We start from the raw sequence: 18660 nt of genomic DNA on the forward strand, positions 1-18660 counted from the left end.
CACTAGTATGTATAGTATATAGTTTATGCAATATTTAGTATAATAGATCATATAGTAATAGTATCATAATGGTATCATGTATTTTGGGACCCTGACATTTTGACTCTTTAGAATTATAAGGTTCTTTCTGCGTTCAGAATTTTTTTTTTTTTTTGCACACTGTTTGCAAACATTATGTGTGTAACATTTGTTTTTTAAATAAAAAGTCTTAAAATGTAATAAATGTGATAATTCGGGTAAGACAGTGGCGCAGTAGATAGTGCTGTCGCCTCACAGCAAGAAGGTCGCTGGGTCGCTGGTTCGAGCCTTGGCTCAGTTGGCGTTTCTGTGTGGAGTTTGCATATTCTCCCTGCATTCGCGTGGGTTTCCTTCGAGTGCTCCGGTTTCCCCTACAGTCCAAAGACATGTGGAACAGGTGAATTGGGTAGGCTAAATTGTCCATAGTGTATGAGTGTGTGTGGATGTTTCTCAGAGATGGGTTGTGGCTGGAAGGGCATCCGCTGCGTAAAAACTTGCTGGATAAGTTGGCGGTTCATTCTGCTGTGGCGACCCCGGATAAATAAAGGGACTAAGCCGACAAGAAAATGAATAAATGAATGATGTCAATTACTCATTTACTCAATTTTGACAAAAATGTCAGATAGAACCTTATAATAATAAGGTGAAGATTAAATGATTCCTAATAAAACTATGGACCCTTTGAACATTTATATGTAAATATGTATGGAATATATCATCCTTGCTTCAAATTACAAAAACCGAATTATCACTTGTGCGAGGTGTTTCTATTGCAGAGTTTATTGAACAGGACAGTAAATATGACTTCATTCTCTCCTCTGGCTGCCGTTATCATTCTCACACAATTTTTTTCCCCTTTTTCTGAAAGTCTTTATAACATCATCGTGGAGTTTATCTTTTTATTATCTGAGCAAATAAGATTGTAAAAAAAAAATATATATATATATATATATATTTTTTTTTTCCCATTCACTGCTTTCTAAGTTTCCCAACTATGATGACTTCCACTACTTATAAACCCGGAGATGTAATATTGGGCTATACGGAAAGCTCTACTTCTGATAGTCAACAGTCAGTGAACTTAACTGAGATGTTGAATTTGAAACATGTTGATACATATTCTTTGTCATTAATATCTCTCATATCACATATTAGTATAAAGATAACCTTTAGAGGATCCTGTATTACACACGACTGTGAAAGACGACTGATCCCATGGGTCTGCTGGACCTTGTGGGTTAAGTGATGCCACGTCCAAATCATAAATCAGTCCAGCAAGCAGCTCTCTTGACCTGAAGGTCATTGTTTCATTAATTTCCTGTCACTCTGAATTTTCCATCCATATCTACCGACAAATACAGTATTCATATTTTGGTGGTCACGCACATACTGTATGAATACACACACACATGCACTCGCACACACGTTTACTTTATTGCTTATGCTTTATTGATTCTTGAAGTAGTAATAATCTAACTGATCTGCAGTGTTCATAAATATTGCTTGTGTTTGGAAGCAGACACATTCTCTCTCAGGTTGATTGACAGTCTGTTGTTGCAGCTTGCCATCAAAAAGATCACTGGTTTTTATTTCCAAAAACTAAAGTCACCATTCTGCAAGATCTAAGCTGAATTGTGAGGGGAGAACATGGGAATTGCAAAGAAAAAAATTCAGAATTGCAAGTTTATGAATTTTATTTCTAACTTTTATTTTTAGTATTTTTATATATATTTATAACTATGCACATGTGACCCAATCATTTCAAAATAAGTCAGAAGTCACCCCATTATATTTTAAAAAACAGGCAGATAAAGTGAAAAAAAAATAGTTCTTTAAATGACTAATACAGTTTTCTTAATTGCTAGAACACTAAAACCCCTTGGCTGAATAAGTTCTCAGTTGTCTGACCTCATTTAGCTAATTGTAAACACAAGTAGCAACAATCAAATACAAATGGAGAAAATATGTCATTGATTAAAAAGATGTCATTGATTTTTTCAAATGATGTGACGCAACAGATATAAGCAAGCAGGTTGTTAAAGGTTGGAAGGAGAGTGTCTAAGCATGAATATGAGAGAACAATGGGCAGTTTATAAACTTGTACCTCCCTCCATACTCACCTTTCCTGAATCCAAATGAGGAGTTTTATAGAAAAGTGCATGATAGACAACCCTACACAAGATTAGATCTGCTGCAAGGTATGGATTTAGCATGCGTTGATATTGGTGAAGAATCTTGTCAGAGCTGGATATGTCAAGAGGCTTCTTTCCCCGTTGCTTCGGGAGAGACAATAATGCATGTGATGTCGATGAAGTGTTCTGGCCAGATTTAGCCCAAAAGTCAAGAAAAGGCAAATTGATAATAATTCCACCTTTGATTTTGTCCCTTTTAGTGTTGTATATTGTAGTACAGTGTATTGTAGGTTGTTTACTGTACAATGACCAAAATGTATTGCCCTAACCATGGAGATTAAAAATGTACTTCTCCCTGAGAACTATATTTGAACAATGTTTTTCTGTTTTGTGTTGTATTGTTTACTCATCATTAATAAGAGCAGTGCTTGATTGTTCACAAGTAAAACTGTTTTGAGGCAAAAGTTTCATTTTGTAAGAGAAGTCAGAGGTTTTGTTAATAGTGCTTAAAGATGAGTTTTTTTTGTTTGTTTGTTTGTGGTGTAAGAAAATAGAGCAAAGGCTTAATAATCAAAAAATAAATAAATAAATAAATAAAACTGTAAAGTTGACTTGACTTGAAGATTGAAATGAACATAGCTTTTTTTCAACTCCTCTCATCACTTTTTCTACATTCCGATTATTTTGTGAAACATCAGTATCTATGCTCTCGAATATCAAAAAGCTTAGAAATGTACACAAACAGTGATATAAATGCTGATCTTTTGTCAAAGTAAAGTCCTGTTTCACCTGCAGGCACGCACTAGGTCCAGTCATCCTCCCGTCTGAATGAATGTATAATTGAACAATGAATATGATATCATTTTAAAGTGTAGAGTCTCCTCTTTTCATTGATATTAAAAATCTCATTTTTGAAATTTAGGTCATTGTGACTCAGTTTGCTGGATCAGTTTACATATTATCAAAATCTTCATAAAATTCAGGCAATAATTTTGCCTTTAACTTTACATTACAAATGCTGCATTCATTTGGTGAACATTTCCTTTAATTGCATGAGTGCCCTGTTTAGGTGATGTCATCCTTGTAAACCATCCTACAACTTCCCCTTTCTTCAGTCCAGCCACGGTGGAGAGTGTCTTTTCTCTAGCTCACACCACTTGTGCAGTGGGGGGAGGGGGGTAGTTTCTGTTCTTTTCTACCAGGAGATTATCAGATAAAGAATATAGGAAGGACGACACACAAGCACAATCAGATAAAACACCCCTCCACTCAAAACTGCCTCTCTATTCCCCCCTCACTAAGAGGAAAGATCCACATCTTCTGTGAAACTGAAATAGAGGTTGGCAGCTACCTTTGATTAAACTGAGTGCAAGAGAGGAACAGTTGTTTTCCACAACAAAACAAGGATATTCTTTATTTCCACTGTGTTGTTTTAGTGGATCGCTGTGTTGCTACAGGTAAAATGTGTCTGAAATTCAGGAGAAAAATGTAGAAGTGCTGACATAGAGTATGGATTCGGTTAAAGATACTGTCATCCTAGTGGAACCTAAACAAGGGCATTTTTTTTCCTTTTGACTAAGACTAAATCCTCAGTCTAAGAACTTTCCAGCACCCTTCCCAAGGACTTCAAGAATGCTGGGTTCACTGGCATTTGGCCCATAAACACAAACTACAGTGAGAGACCATCCCTGACCAAAAGGTGACCCTCTCATATATTGGGAAAAACTCCAACACATGGTGGGCAGTAAGTAAGACCACCGCCTCTCACTGCAGGCAAATCCAGAGTTGAAGAATGTCCAGCCCTTCTTGAAAAGTTAAGTTTCAGAGCCTAAAGTGTGAAAGCACTGTTCAAATTCATGCATAAGCTCAGACTCCTTCTCTCCTAGTAATGTGGCATTCCATGTACTAGGAGCTAGTTTCTGTGTCTTAAGATCGGGTCACTGGGGTACCCTCAACCTCCACCTGTTTCACAAGGTCTATTTTACCAATCTATTTCTGCTGGATAATACCGGGCCACCAGGCACTTGCAAGTGAGCCCCTACCCCAGACCTGGCTCCAGGGTAGGGCCACAGTTGCACAATACCAGGCAATGTTATGGTCATCAATTTTGTCCCACTCCTAAGGGGTTTTTGAACCACATTTCGTTTGAACTGTTACCTACAGTAGGACCTTTTTGGAGACTTTATCAGGACATGCAGTATAGGTGAATTGGCTGAGACAAATTGTCCATAGTGTATGTATGTGTGCGAATGAGTGTGTATAGGTTTCCTAGTAATAGGTTGCAGCTGAAAGGGCATCGTCTGCATAAAACATATGCTGGATAAGTTGGTGGTTCATTCCACTGTGGCGACCCCAGATAAATAAAGAGACTAAGCCGAAAAGAAAATGAATATATATATTTTTTTTAAATACTTGAAATGTACTTGCAATTCTGGAATGAGTCTTTCTGATTAACTGTTCCTGACTTTTTATGACTATATAAACCAGTTTTCCAAAACCAAACTTGATTGAGGGTGGTGGGCCAAAGCTAAATATGCCAAACTTTATTACAATAAAGTTGCCGTGGTAACTTCCTCATTTAATAATATTTTTAAAATAGAAAATATTCTTTATTCTTATTAATAATGACAAAATCTCAATGGTGAAATATATGTCATATAAGTGTGGTTTTAGCAACATGCCACACACATACACTTGAAGTCAGAATTATTAGCCCTCCTGAATTATTAGTCCCCCTGAATTATTAGTCCCCCTGTTTTTTTCCCCCAATTTCCCAAATTTTAACAGAGAGAATATTTTTTTCAACACATTTCTAAACCTAAAACTCATTTCTAATAACTGTTTTTTTCATCTTTGCCAGGATGACAGTAAATAATATTTGACTAGATATTTTTCAAGACACTTTAAGACACTTTACAGCTTAAAGTGACATTTAAAAGCTTAACTAGGGTAATTAAGCAGGTTAGGGTAATTAGGCAAGTTATTATATAACAATGGTTTGTTTTGTAAACTATTGAAACAATATATAGCTTAAAGGGCTAATATTTTTGTCCTTAAAATGGTGTTTAAAAATTCAAAACTGCTTTTATTGTAGCCGAAATAAAACAAGAAGAAAAAATATTATCAGACATACTGTGAGTATTTCGTTGCTTTGTTAAACATAATTTGGGAAATATTTAAAAAAAATAAATAAATAAAGGGGGGCTTATAATTCTGAATTCAACTGTATACTGTAAATGTCAACATTTAAAAAAATGTGTTTAAGGGTTTCATGATCCTTTAAAAAATCCCATAAATTCACAACATTTATTTGAAACATGGAATTTAACTTTGCTCTTTTGTACTTCATCAATTAAACAAACAAACATAAGGTTATGTTAAATTAGAAATGACGATCTCTGTTGAAGGAATTTGCTCTAACCTTACCCATTATTCTCCCTCTTTTCTCAGATGGGATGACGGGCCCTAGTTTGGGCATCACTGACATAAACAGATATACAATTTATTACATTCCATTTTATTGTAAAATTAAGTACAACAAATATGGCAACAAATGACAACAAAATTTGAAGGATTTACAAAAAAACAAAAATTCTAACTTATGACTCTGTACAAGAGCATATTGAAATCTGTTTCTATGAATAGTTATTTTCAGCTTTTGATAAATCTGTAAGTAACACTTTTAGTCATAGTTACAGACTGATGTATCCTGCATCAAGATTATAAGATGACATATTGATGAAACTACAGAAATATTTCCCTAATTAACAAAATGCTATTTAATATATGAATCCATTCAAAACCAGAGTCAAGTAAATCGATTTTGAATAATTACATTTTTTAAGAAGCACTCTATGCATGATCTGTATTGTTCAGTTTCCATAACTGTTGCTTCGAGACAATCTGTAACTTTTGTATAAAATGCTGTAGAAATGAAGGTGACTTCACTCTCTTGACAAACTATGAGCCACTTGGTGAGTCAAAAATACAAAATTTGAATGTAAATGGCAAAATCCAGTTCCTAAGTTCCTATTTTCAGACCGTTCCCTTCTTTGATCAGCCATTTTATCTTATTTCTGCCAATACATCTTTTTGATTGGCTGGTTCCCCTTCAGGGGGAACTACAGCACTAGAAGTGGATTTGATGTTCTAAATCCACGTACTGTATGAGAGGATTCGGTTCAGAAGTCGCTCGTCTGAAAGAGTATTGAACGGGCCAATGAAAGCAATGAATTGGCAGCGCAAGCTTGCGCAGGTGTGCTGCATCGCCAATTAACTGAGCATATAAGCACACCTGGCACCAGCAAACGCTATCCTTTTCGCTTCAGAGACTTTTCTGATCGAGTTCATGAGGGTTCCTCCTGCTGATCTACAGCCACTTCGAGCGAACGAGTGTCTCCCGGTCCAGAGCGAGTCCACGCAGCGGCAGACGGTCGAGCTGGGTTTCTCCCTTGCCTGGCGTCACTTTGGGTCTGGTCCTCCAAGAGCGGTGCGTATTGCTGGAAAGCATCCTAAAAGAGCAACACAGTCGTGCAGCACGTCCTTTTCGGGATGGCGCTCCGACTGTGCGTTTCTGGTTGCGGGGGTTTCCTGGCTCCGGATGATGGGCACGATCACTGCATTACATGTTTGGGGGTCCAGCATGTTCATGTCGTCACTGCGATGCCATGACCGTCACGCAGTTGAGATCGCAGCTAGCTTTCGTAAGAGAGCGAGCCACCCTAGTCGCCTCCTGCTCTGCAGCGGGCGCTCGGGCAGATCTGAGGGCTCCAGCGAGAGATAATCCGCCGCCTAAGGGCTCGCGGACCTCTCGCTCCTCCAAGCGCTCCATCCAAGCTTCGGGTACTGGGAGTGATCCGTCTAATCAGATGGTAGCTCTCACGCTCGCTGACACCGGAGATCAGATGTCCTCCGCGGCATCGGAGGGTGGGCTTTCATTGTCCGACGATGATCCGGACCCGCTCGCCCCCTCTAGGCAAGCGAGCGCCGTCAAAACGGATCCTGAAGTGGACATGTTGGCCGTGCTTTCTCGGGCTGCTTCGGCCATCGGGTTGGAGATGGTTCATCCCCCAGCCCCACAGCCGGACCGACTAGATAGGTGTTACTTAGAGGACCAAAAGGCAAAGCCTTTGAAGCCTCTCGTCCCTTTCTTCCCGGAAATGCATAGTAGGCTCACGCAGTCCTGGAGGGCACCTTTCTCTGCCCACACTGCGTCCGCCCTCACCACCCTGGATGGTGGAGCTGCCAGGAGGTATGAGGCGATCCCACAGGTGGAGCGCGCCATTGCGGTCAATCTTTGTCCGCGTGGCGCCCCCACTTTGCGCGGTCCGCCCCGTCTCCCGTCCAAAGCCTGTAGGTTATCTGCCTCCCTCGGAGCTAGAGCTTACAAGGCTGCGGGCCAGGCAGCTTCCGCCTTGCACGCGATGGCCACCTACCAGCACTACCAAGCGCAGGCGCTGGCCAAGCTGCAGGAGGGTGGGTCTAACCCAGTCTTGTTACACGAGCTGCGCACGGCGACCGACTATGCTCTCCGGACCACTAAGTCCGCCGCGTGCGCACTGGGGAAGACGATGTCCACACTTGTGGTTCAGGAACGCCACCTCTGGCTAAACCTGGCAGATATGCGCGATGTTGACAATGTTCGCTTTCTTGACTCGCCCATATACCAGGCTGGCCTGTTTGGTGACACCGTCGGTGAATTCACCCAGGAGTTCAAGGCGGTGAAGGAGCAGTCGGATGCGATGGGCAATGTCATCTATCGGCGGGGCCGTAAGCCCACTCCATCCATGCCGAGCCATCCACCTCCGCTGCTCCTCGCCGGGGGCCACGCCAGAAGCTGGCAGCCCCTCCTGCCCAGGGCGCAGCTAAGTCCGGTAAATGGACCGCGAAGCGTCCCTGAGCCATCCGGAGAAGAGGAGACTTGCTCTTTCCCCGCTGGAGGGCGGGGCCCATATTCCAACGGTACTTTTCAGTGCCACCAAAGTTTCGAACAAAGAGCATTTTTCCCCTTCCCCGGATGTGACAGCTCAAGCCCTGCCAGTCTGGGACGCGCTGCCTCTCAGCTCGCAGGGTCTGCATGCTCCGCCAGTGGCTCTCGGGTGCTGGGGGGACGGTCTCCCTTCTCCCAGCCCCCAAGCCCCCTCTCCGGAGTCAGTGTGCGGAGCCAGAGCGAATCGCTCTCCTCCAGCTCTTCTGTGGGACCCTCGCGCTCCCCGGATCAGCACACCCGCTCCGCGCTGCCCCTCCACGGGTACGTCAACGATTGCTTCGATGACGTCATTAGCAAGGGCTCTGCCTGCCTGGTTAGCGTGGGCCAGTCCCTCGCGGTGGCTCATAAGCATGATCAGACTACGAACTGCAGTTCTCGAAACGGCCTCCCAAGTTCACGGGCGTGTATTTCACCAGGGTCAATCTCCTGTCCACCCCTGTCTTGCGAGAGGAGATTGCTGCCCTCCTGGCGAAGGGTGCAATCGAGCCGGTACCTCTAGCTGAGATGGAGAGCGGGTTTTACTGCCCGTACTTCATCGTACCCAAAAAGAGCGGTGGGTCACGGCCAATCCTAGATCTGCGCGTTTTGAATCGCTGCCTTCACAAGCTGTCGTTCAGAATGCTTACGCAGAAGTGCATCCTCCGATGCGTCCGCCCTCAGGATTGGTTTGCAGCCATAGACCTGAAGGACGTGTATTTTCATGTCTCCATTCTTCCACGCCATCGTCAGTTTCTGCGGTTTGCGTTCGAAGGTCGAGCGTGGCAGTACAAGGTCCTCCCCTTCGGGGTCTCTCTATCTCCGCGGGTCTTCACCAAACTCGCGGAGGGTGCCCTAGCGCCCCTGCGGCTCGCGGGCATCCGCGTGCTCAATTATCTCAACGATTGGCTGATTTTAGCCCACTCTCGGGAGCAAAGAGTGCGCACAGAGACGAGGTGCTCCGGCATCTCCGCCTATTGGGGTTGCAGGTCAACTGGGAAAAGAGCAAACTCGCCCCGGTGCAGAGGATCTCTTTTCTCGGAATGGAGCTGGACTCGGTCACCATGGTAGCGCGCCTCTTCGGAGAGCGCGCTCGCCTGCTGCTCAACTGTCTGAGGGAGCTCGACAGCAAAATAGTGGTCCCACTGAAATATTTTCTAAGGCTCCTGGGGCATATGGCTTCCGCTGCGGCTGTCACGGCGCTCTGATTGCTCCAGATGAGACCACTTCAGTACTGGCTTCAAGATCGAGTTCCAAGACACGCATGGCATGCGGGCCCACACCGAGTCTCTGTTACTGCGCTGTGTCGCCGCACCCTCAGCCCCTGGAACGACCCCTCATTCCTGCAGGCCGGTGTTCCTCTGGGACAGGTGTCCAGTCATGTTGTTGTCTCAACAGATGCTTCCAGCACAGGCTGGGGATCAGTGTGTTGCGGGCATGCAGCTGCGGGCCTGTGGGTAGGTGCCCAGCTGCATTGGCATATTAATCGCCTAGAGCTGTTGGCAGTGTTCCTTGCTCTCCGCCGTTTTTCTCCGGTGCTGAAGCAGCAACACGTGCTGGTCAGGACGGACAGTACGGCGGCGGCAGCGTATATCAACCGCATGGGGGTATGCGCTCTCGCCGCATGTCTCAGCTCGCCCGCCGTCTGCTCCTCTGGAGTCACCCGCGGCTGAAGTCGCTGCGTGCCATTCACATCCCAGGTATGCTCAACCGTGCAGCCAATGTGCTCTTACGGCAGCAGATTCACTCTAGAGAAAAGAGACTCCACCCCGAGTCTGTCCAGCTGATATAAGCGCGATTCGGGGAGGCCCAGATCGATCTGTTTGCTTCCCCCGAAAACGCTCATTGCCAGTTGTTTTATTCCCTGACCGAGGGTTCTCTCGGCACGGATGCACTGGCCCACAGCTGGCCTCGGGGTATACGCAAGTATGCGTTTCCCCCAGTGAACCTGATCGCGCAGTTACTGTGCAAGGTCAGGGAGAGAGTGTTGTGCTCTCTTTCCTTCAAGAGAAGCTGGATAGCAGGCTGTCGCCCTCCACTCTCAAGGTTTACGTTCCCGCCATCTCCGCTCACCATGACGCGGTGGCTGGCGGCACCGTGGGAAAGCATAACCTCATCATCCGGTTCCTCAGAGGCGCTAGGCGAATTAATCCAACTCGCCCCCTCTCACGCCCTCTTGGGATCTCGCCCTCGTTCTCACGAGCCTGCGATTTGATCCCTTCGAGCCACTCGATGCAGTATCCTTAAGATTTCTGTCCCTGAAGACAGCTCTGCTGGTCGCGTTGGCCTCCATTAAAAGGGTCGGGGACCTGGAGGCATTTTCGGTCAGTGACTCGTGCCTGGAATTCGGGCCGGATTTTTCTCACGTTATCCTGAGACTTCTGACATCTTCTTTAACAGACATTTGTAGAGCTGCGGGCTGGGCGACACCCAACACATTTGCAAGGTTTTACAATCTGCGAGTGGATCCGGTTTCCTCAAGGGTGTTAGGGACCTTTGGTGATTGAGGAAACAACTCGGTGGGTGTTGTAGCACACTTGCAGTGCCTTTTTCCCTAACACGGAGAGATGTGCACCCTCCTGTCTGTCAGTAAAGTTCCCCATTCGGTGAGCCCTGCAGATTCCTCCGAGGCCCCCAGCACTGACTCAGCGGAGGAGTCACTCGCTGGCCCACTTTGTTAGGTCTGCCCGCTGGTCAGCCCGCGTTTTTGGGTACAGGTGCCTGCTGTGGCCGATCCCCGCTGGTGATCCCCATATGCTTTTCCGCCACGGTCAAGTTCCCCCCCCCTGGGTAAACCCGTGCTTTCCCTATCCGCTAACCACCTTCTTATGTGCACTCCCCCTTCTCAGGGTTAGTCCATATGTAATTCCATTTGTTTCCCTATTGGGTGCGGATGGTCTCCGCAGCGTCCTCCCTACTGGGATGGCACGCTTCCCAACGTACTGTCGTATATTCCTAAAATTATTTAGACGCTAGCGACTCCCAAAAAAATATACCTATTCCGTAAAGCTTCTTTTGAAGTGGGGATAAGTTAGGGGCAAGGGCACGTTGGAGGACCGCGCCTCCCATGATTTGGGTGCGTCACGCTTGCCTGACTGCCCTCTCATGGTGGGTGTTGGTAAGGTGCAGTCATTATGGCACTTTCAATGGGCTCCCATACGTGGATTTAGAACATCAAATCCACTTATAGTGCTGAAGTTCCTCCCGAAGAGGAACGTTCGAGGTTACTAAAGTAACCCTTCGTTCCCCGAGGAGGGGAACGGAAGCACTATACTCCGTCGCCATAATGACTGTCCCTTAGCTGTTAAAAGTCTCTTCAGCTTAAAAAGGATAGCGTTTGCTGGCACCAGGTGTGCTTATATGCTCAGTTAATTGGCGATTTAGCACACCTGCGCAAGCTTGCGCTGCCAATTCATTGCTTTCATTGGCCCGTTCAATACTCTTTCAGACGAGCGGCTTCTGAACCGAATCCTCCCATACGTGGATTTAAAACATCAAATCCACTTTTAGTGCTTTCGTTCCCCTCCTCGGGGAACGAAGGGTTACTTTAGTAACCTCGAACGTTTTCTTTCACAAACTCCATTTTCTCTATTGCCCTAGTTCAGTAATGCTATTCTTCTTTCGTTTCTACCCTCTTTTCACCCTCTTTGTAGTTCAAGGTTTGATCTGAATTCTCTGTTAACAGCATGTGTAATGTTTGAAATGTTAAACAAAGATCGGTTGCAAAGTTTCCTTTCCAAGAAAAACGTCATGCTAACTAGCTGTACCTTAATCCCTTGACCTTAGACTAATAAACAACAGTGTGAGTGACTGTGGCACACAAAGATTGGCCAATCATAACTGGATTATTTATATAGAAGCTTTAAATGTATACAGGTATGAGTCAGATGAAATCATGCTACTATATAAGAGCTGTTTGTGCTGAAACCTTGACTTTATGAGTGGAATACTTATTCTACAATCACAGCCATGCACAGGGATTCAGAAATAGCATCATATTTACATTCAAAGCTTTTATTGAGATTTTAGAATTAAGGAATTAAGCCTTGAATATCTATTGTCATGTTTTATGAAGTCATTTCCATAAAAAAATAAAACTATTTGAAATATAGACTAGGGTTGTGTATGAATTACTAGACCCACCCCTTGTACAGCTATGTACAACAAGCTTTGTATGGCAAGCAGGAGAGCAATTCATTTATTTTTTTACTGCAATGGAAATAATGAGTTTGTTTGTTTGTTTGTTTGTTTGTTTGTTTGTTTGTTTTAAGTTTAAATGACTTGTCTGAAGTTAATTCATGTTTAAATTATAGTAAATTTATAGCTTAAAGTTATGTTTTTGCTATAAGAAAGTTATATTTTTGTTAGAAAATGCTGCTAGACAGCAAAGGCAAACATATTAAAAGTAGCATCTGTAGGCCTTTCACTTTTGTGTATTGTAATATTAATAAAATAACAATGTTAGAATGAAACAAGCATGCATTAAAGAAAAGTTAGGGTACTATAGCTAAAAAGAGTTTCTTTTTAACAGAGTTAATAAATTACAAACATTAAAAAAGGTCAAAATGACCACTGGTGTAAGAGTACATCCAATGACGGAACTAACAGCATTGGTGTGACACAGTGGTGCAGTAGTGTTCTCGCTTCACAGAAAGAAGGTTGCTGGTTCGAGTCTTGGCTGGGTCAATTGTAATAGAAAAGACTTTTAATTTTAAGAATGAATCTGTTGTCAGTAATGCACCATTGATAACAATGGCATCAATTTTGTCTATTTGTACAACAGCAATGCTTTTATTGGCAGATCTAGTCTGATAGGACCACCCATTTTATTGCTGAGTGATGGATTAAACATCAACACACTAGTCTAAAAGAATATTTGCAGTGTTATAATCATTTTTTTTTTGTTTTTTTTTTTAGTTCAAGAATGTCATTGCACATTTTACGTTAGCATCAGTTAATCACACTAAATGTGAAAAGCCCTAAAATTAATTCTTATTTCTGTGGTATACTTGTGCATCCCAGTGAGTAGTCCTGCAAAGTGATGTAGAGCATGACAAAATCAAAGTGAAGGGTGTCAAATCTGAACACAGAACATAAAATTAGAACTCATGTTAATACCAGATGTAAACAAAGATTGCATAGCAATAGCTTTAAAAAGAACATGTTATTCCTTTTCATTTTGTGTTAGTGGGGAAAAGCAAACACATGGTCATTCCAAATTGATTCATTTAAAAGGCAATCAGGAAAGTTCGACCAAGTTGAATAAATTTAATTATAACATGCACACATTAATTTATAATATTATGCCTATGCTGAATACAGCTCTGGTTGAGTTGTTTGCATCCTTGAGTATTAACATTTCTGTCATAAAACAGTTGTCAAATATGAAATATTTAGCTACATTGCACAACTCAGTTTTTAGCCTTGTGAAGTGAAGAATCTTCCTGAAAAGCACACTGTTAACCCTTACTGTAGATTATGCAGTAAATAACTGTAAAATAGCCAGTGTTTAGCTGTAATGAAAAGAAACAGTATTTTACTGTAAAAGGAGCAGGATTTGTATGAAATTATGTAGTGCAAAGAATAAATTACAGTAATTTACTCTATGTACCATTACAGATATTTACTGTGATAATAAATGGTAAATTACTGTTCAACCATTACTGCCCCACCTACTCTGATGCTTTATGTTGCTAATTATATATATATATATATATATATATATATATATATATATATATATATATATATATATATATATATATATATATATACAGTTCAGTTTTGGTATGTGAATGGTCAGTATTGAGGTGAGTGAGACATTGCATTGATGATAAGCAGAACTTCACTGCAGCCATCTCTGTGTTTTCTTTCGTTCCTTTTATGTTTTTAACATTGAGTATCAGGAGTCAACCAATGCCACAGAGCTTATTAAAAGGTAAGTATAAGATATGGACGAGATGCATTTAAAGGCAAAAATATTCGCACAGAGCAAAGAAATTGTCACAACAATTCCTATAACTTTGTTTACTTGTCCTAAAAATTAATCTAATTTAATCTAATTGCCTAGTTTGGCCTATAGTTAAGATTTTAAATTGCACTTTAAACTGAATATTAGTATTTTGCTAAATAACTAGTAAAAATGTGTTATTAAAAATATATATCTTAAACAGCACGTACATACATTTTTGCAGAGACTCAATGAATTTGTCTGGAAAACTTCAAATGAAGTAGGTAAAAGTGGCATTAACAGTATAAAGGCTTTCTAAATAAATGTATAAATCATGTTATTTTTTGTGTTTTTTATTATTACTACAGATTTGGAACGACATGAGAATCAGATTATTTATTTATTTATTTATTTATTTATTTATTTATTTATTTATTTATCTATTTATTTATTTATTTATTTATTTTTTGCTTTGGATGAAGTTTGTATATTTTAATTGTTTTTATTTAACAATATGTGCATAATTGTGATAAATGACAGTTGCTTTGAAAATATGCTATGCACCAGGGGTGTCAAACTCCTGGAGGGCTACAGCCTAGTAGAATTTAGTTCCAGCCCTGCTTCAACACACTACCTTTAGATTTAGTTTGATCAGGTGTGTTTAATTAAGGTTAAAGCTTAACTGCACTGTTACCCTGTAGATTATGCAGTAAATAATTGTAAAATAGCCAGTGTTTTGCAGTAATGAAAGAAAGAGTATTTTACTGTAAAATGAGTAGATTTTGTATGAAATTGTGTAGTGCAAATGATAAATTACAGTCATTTACTTTATGTACACATTACAGGTAGTAACTGTGACAATAAATGGCAAATTACTGTTCAACCATTACTGTCCCATCTACTCTGATGCTTTATGTTGCTAATTATAGAGGCGTGCATTTTAAAGGCAGAAAACAATGATTTCTGCATCACCACACACTCCCACTGGCTGTCTTATTCTTAACCAAAAAGTTTTAGAAAAAGTTTTCAGAAAATGCTGGCCCTTTAAGGGAGTCAGGTGTTTGATTTGTTTACTGCTGAATGTGCTCTATTCTCTGTCCATCAACTAGGATGTAGAGTCTGATATTTTTTAGGCTTTAAGTAAGAATCTACAATGAGTAAGTAAAATGTGTTTAAATGAAGTTTGAGGGTTTCTAAAATAAGGCTGTGTTTTAAGTTATATTGTTGTTATCTTGAACTGTGTACTTGAAAGCTACATTGTTAGCTAGTTAGCCTCTTCTCATATAACTTCTTACATTACTTTTGTTTAAGTATATTTATTCATTGGATATTGCATATTGTCATAATGTACAGACGCTAACATTTTCATGTATCTTTCTGGCAAATAAGCAGTTTTTATGCACATAAAAACCATAAAATTCCATCACCTTAGTAAGGTATCATGTGCACAGAAATCATCACAGGGAATCACAAAAATTAGATACACATAACCATCCACACACAAAGCTCCACTGTTAGGTCCTAGGTTATGAGTTTGTTGCTAAGTATTTTTCAGAGCTGTGTTTCCACCTATAAATTGATATTAGAAATAATAGAAAAGTTTGTTTTCATGAGATTTTTAAAGTCAATAATAATTATAACAATAAAAGATTGGATCCTTTGGATTTTCTGTGTTGCTGACTTTATTTTAGTTTTTTTATAATTATTTAAAACTTTTTATTGAGAAGTGACAGTATGTGCCTGTGTTTGACAAACATGTTTCTATCTATATCTCTATCTATGTGTTCTTTTCATATGCTTATTTTTTAATTATTTAAAAAATAAAATAAATATTTTGTGTTTTTTGCTGTTCAGTTTTTTATGCATGGTTCACATTGAGGAGAGAGTAACACATTTCACTGCAGCACTTTCTGTGTGTGTGTGTGTGTGTGTGTGTGTGTGTGTGTGTGTGTGTGTGTGTGTGTGTGTGTGTGTGTGTGTGTGTGTGTTTTAATGCATATGTGATTGTGATAAATGTTGGAAGTTGCTTTAAAAGTATGCTATATACCATGGGGGTCAAACTCCAAGTTCCTGGAGGACTGCAGCGCAGCAGAGTTTAGTTCCCACCCTGCTTTAACATTACCTGTAGATTTCTAACGAGCCTTAATTAGTTTGATCAGGTGTGTTTAATTAGAGTTACAGCTTAAAGTCCCGGTCACACTGCACTTTTCTTCCTGTAGACTTCCATTCATACGCATGTGAATGCTGCAGACCATGTGAATGCTGCAGACCAGAAATTTTACAGTTCGCAGTATTGGAAAGTTCAAGCTTGGAGAACTCTGACCTGCGAAGTCACATTATGTGATTGCTTGAGACCAATCAAAGATCAAACCATGACCTCTCTGAACAAAAATTATGGACCAGTTGCTCGCTTTTTCAGTCTCTAATTATTTTGTTTAATCCCACTCCTTTTCGCAGTGCCGTATGACAGAATTTCGCATGCTCAAACATTAGTGTGACCACAGCCTTACTGTGCAGACCTGTGGCTCTCAGTAACATGTAAGATGATATTTATATCTGCTGATGATTTCTTAATCTTGTTATACATTTTCTGCTGTATATTTGTTTGCTGCCAAAACAATAAAATAAATTTGTCAGAATGTTTATGCCTTCTATTTTTAATAACAGGTAAGATTACTAATTAATTTTAGTAACACTATGACATACTATTAATGTGTATGCAGTATAATGCTGTGAGTTGTAATACTACTATACAGTAATTAACTGTACACAGTTTCCAGTAAGTTACCGCTACTGCTCTATTACAGTAATTAACTGGCAACACTGTTGCCAGCTACTCACTGTGAAAGTTTGGTTACAGTAAGAAACTGGCAACACTGTTGCCAGCTACTCACTGTATCAGTTCAGTTACAGTAAATAACTGGCAACACTGTTGCCAGCCACTCACTGTAATGGTTCAGTTACAGTAATTAACTGGCAACACTGTTGCCAGTTACTTACTGTAACCAAACTTTCACAGTGAGTAGCTGGCAACAGTGTTGCCAGTGTTCTACTGTAAAAAAGCCTGGTAAGGTCTAACAGTGCACCATTAGCATTTTTATAGTAGCATCAAGTCTGCCTTTTATGTTATTGGTTATTTCAGTCATTTTAACTGCTGTTCAGTTCATACGACCTTACAGAAAAAAACACTTTAGCTTTACGCTAGTTACACATGTGCAACCTCATGATAAAATTGTGTGTGAAATATGTGAAACACATGTGAAAAGTTAGGTAAGAGGTTGGAAAAAATGTATATGGGCTGAATTTAAACAAACTAATTAAGAACATTTCTAAATTATTATTATTTTTTTTAATTCAGCTCATACAAAGGGTTTGCAACCAGTTACCTTTGAAGTATTTAGTAAACCCAATAAATCCTTTTTTCACTGATGTTTATATTTCTTCACATGTATGTAATAAAATGAGTTTCAAGAGTTCACACTTCAACTGATGATTGATTATAATGCTTGTTTGGCATGCTGTCTCGGGAGAGAGCCCTGAGCTCATAAGATCCTTGAGCCCATGGCTCCCTCCCCAGATAGCAGGCAGTAATCGGCCCGAGCTCGGCTGCCCCCCGGCGCCTCCGGCTCCGACTCGGCATCGGCGAGTGTTATCCGGGCCGAGTGCGGCCCGCAGCTCGCTCGCGCACATACGGTTGTGATGCGGCTGTAAAGCACTGGCCCGATTCCGGTCAACCATATCCTGGCCGCTTCTGGCAAGGACTCGGCTGATGGCAACCGATTAAGTTCTTATTTTATCTAGTAATCTGTTAGCTCCACGTTTAATGGTAATTTGAGAAAACATTCATGGTACGATAGCAAAAAAAAAAAAAAAAGAATATTTAGTGTGGATGGTCGCAATGTTTAGACGCAAACAAAACAATATTATTTATAAATAGATTATACATGTCATCTAGAGAAAAACTATGTAAAATTCGCTTATTTTTGAGATAGCACGCTCCTGTGCTGACTGTTTTTTTTAAAGCAGAAGTTGGTTTCATAATAAACACATGCGTTACTAAACTCCTGATCCAAACTCCAATCCAGACGGTGGCGGTAATGCTCCAAAAAGCTGGTTATCAACCACCATGGCACGAAGATCACAAGAAGAAAAAGTTTGGTTTTTCAATGATTTCACGTGGATTCCGGTCAGAAAGGTAAGCTTTTTACTGCTTGTGTTCTGTATAATTAGCGAATTTAGAGCTTAAAACATTTCCACGGTGTTTGGTTGTAACAGCGTTTAGTAATTTAAAACAGTTTGATACGAAATGTAACTTGCTTTAAGAAACACGACTGGAGCTAATGTATGCTAACGCTAACAGTTACAAACACGTCTGAAAGTTCATTTTCCTTTTACACAATGTTAGATTGTAACGTGTGTAGTAACTGAAAACTATTTTAATTATTTTAAAGAAACATGAAACGAATTTGTGTGTATGCTAACTTTGCGTTAAAGAAAGTTTCTGTAGACAAATCCATTAACTAACTTGGCAAAACGTGTTATTTTCCTGATTTAACATTATAAAGTACCGTGGATGTTGAAAAAAATCATTGTAC

The 18660-nt window shown here is 40.9% G+C and overlaps 1 protein-coding gene and 1 long non-coding RNA gene across 4 annotated transcripts in view; both read left to right on the forward strand.

Annotated features, from left to right (window-relative positions):
* neto1l (neuropilin (NRP) and tolloid (TLL)-like 1, like) overlaps positions 1 to 18660 on the forward strand; it is a 227278-nt gene that overhangs the window by 131992 nt on the left and 76626 nt on the right. The gene's annotated exons all lie outside the window — the stretch shown is intronic.
* Positions 18206 to 18660, forward strand: part of LOC147838006 (uncharacterized) — a 3305-nt gene continuing 2850 nt past the window's right edge. Inside the window, exon 1 of the long non-coding RNA XR_015524862.1 lies at positions 18206 to 18260. This is a non-coding gene — a long non-coding RNA (uncharacterized LOC147838006). The remainder of the gene's footprint in view (positions 18261 to 18660) is intronic.

This window comes from Danio rerio, chromosome 24 (assembly GCF_052040795.2).
Source record: "Danio rerio strain M-AB ecotype USA chromosome 24, GRCz13ab, whole genome shotgun sequence".
Taxonomy (NCBI): Eukaryota; Metazoa; Chordata; class Actinopteri; order Cypriniformes; family Danionidae; genus Danio; species Danio rerio.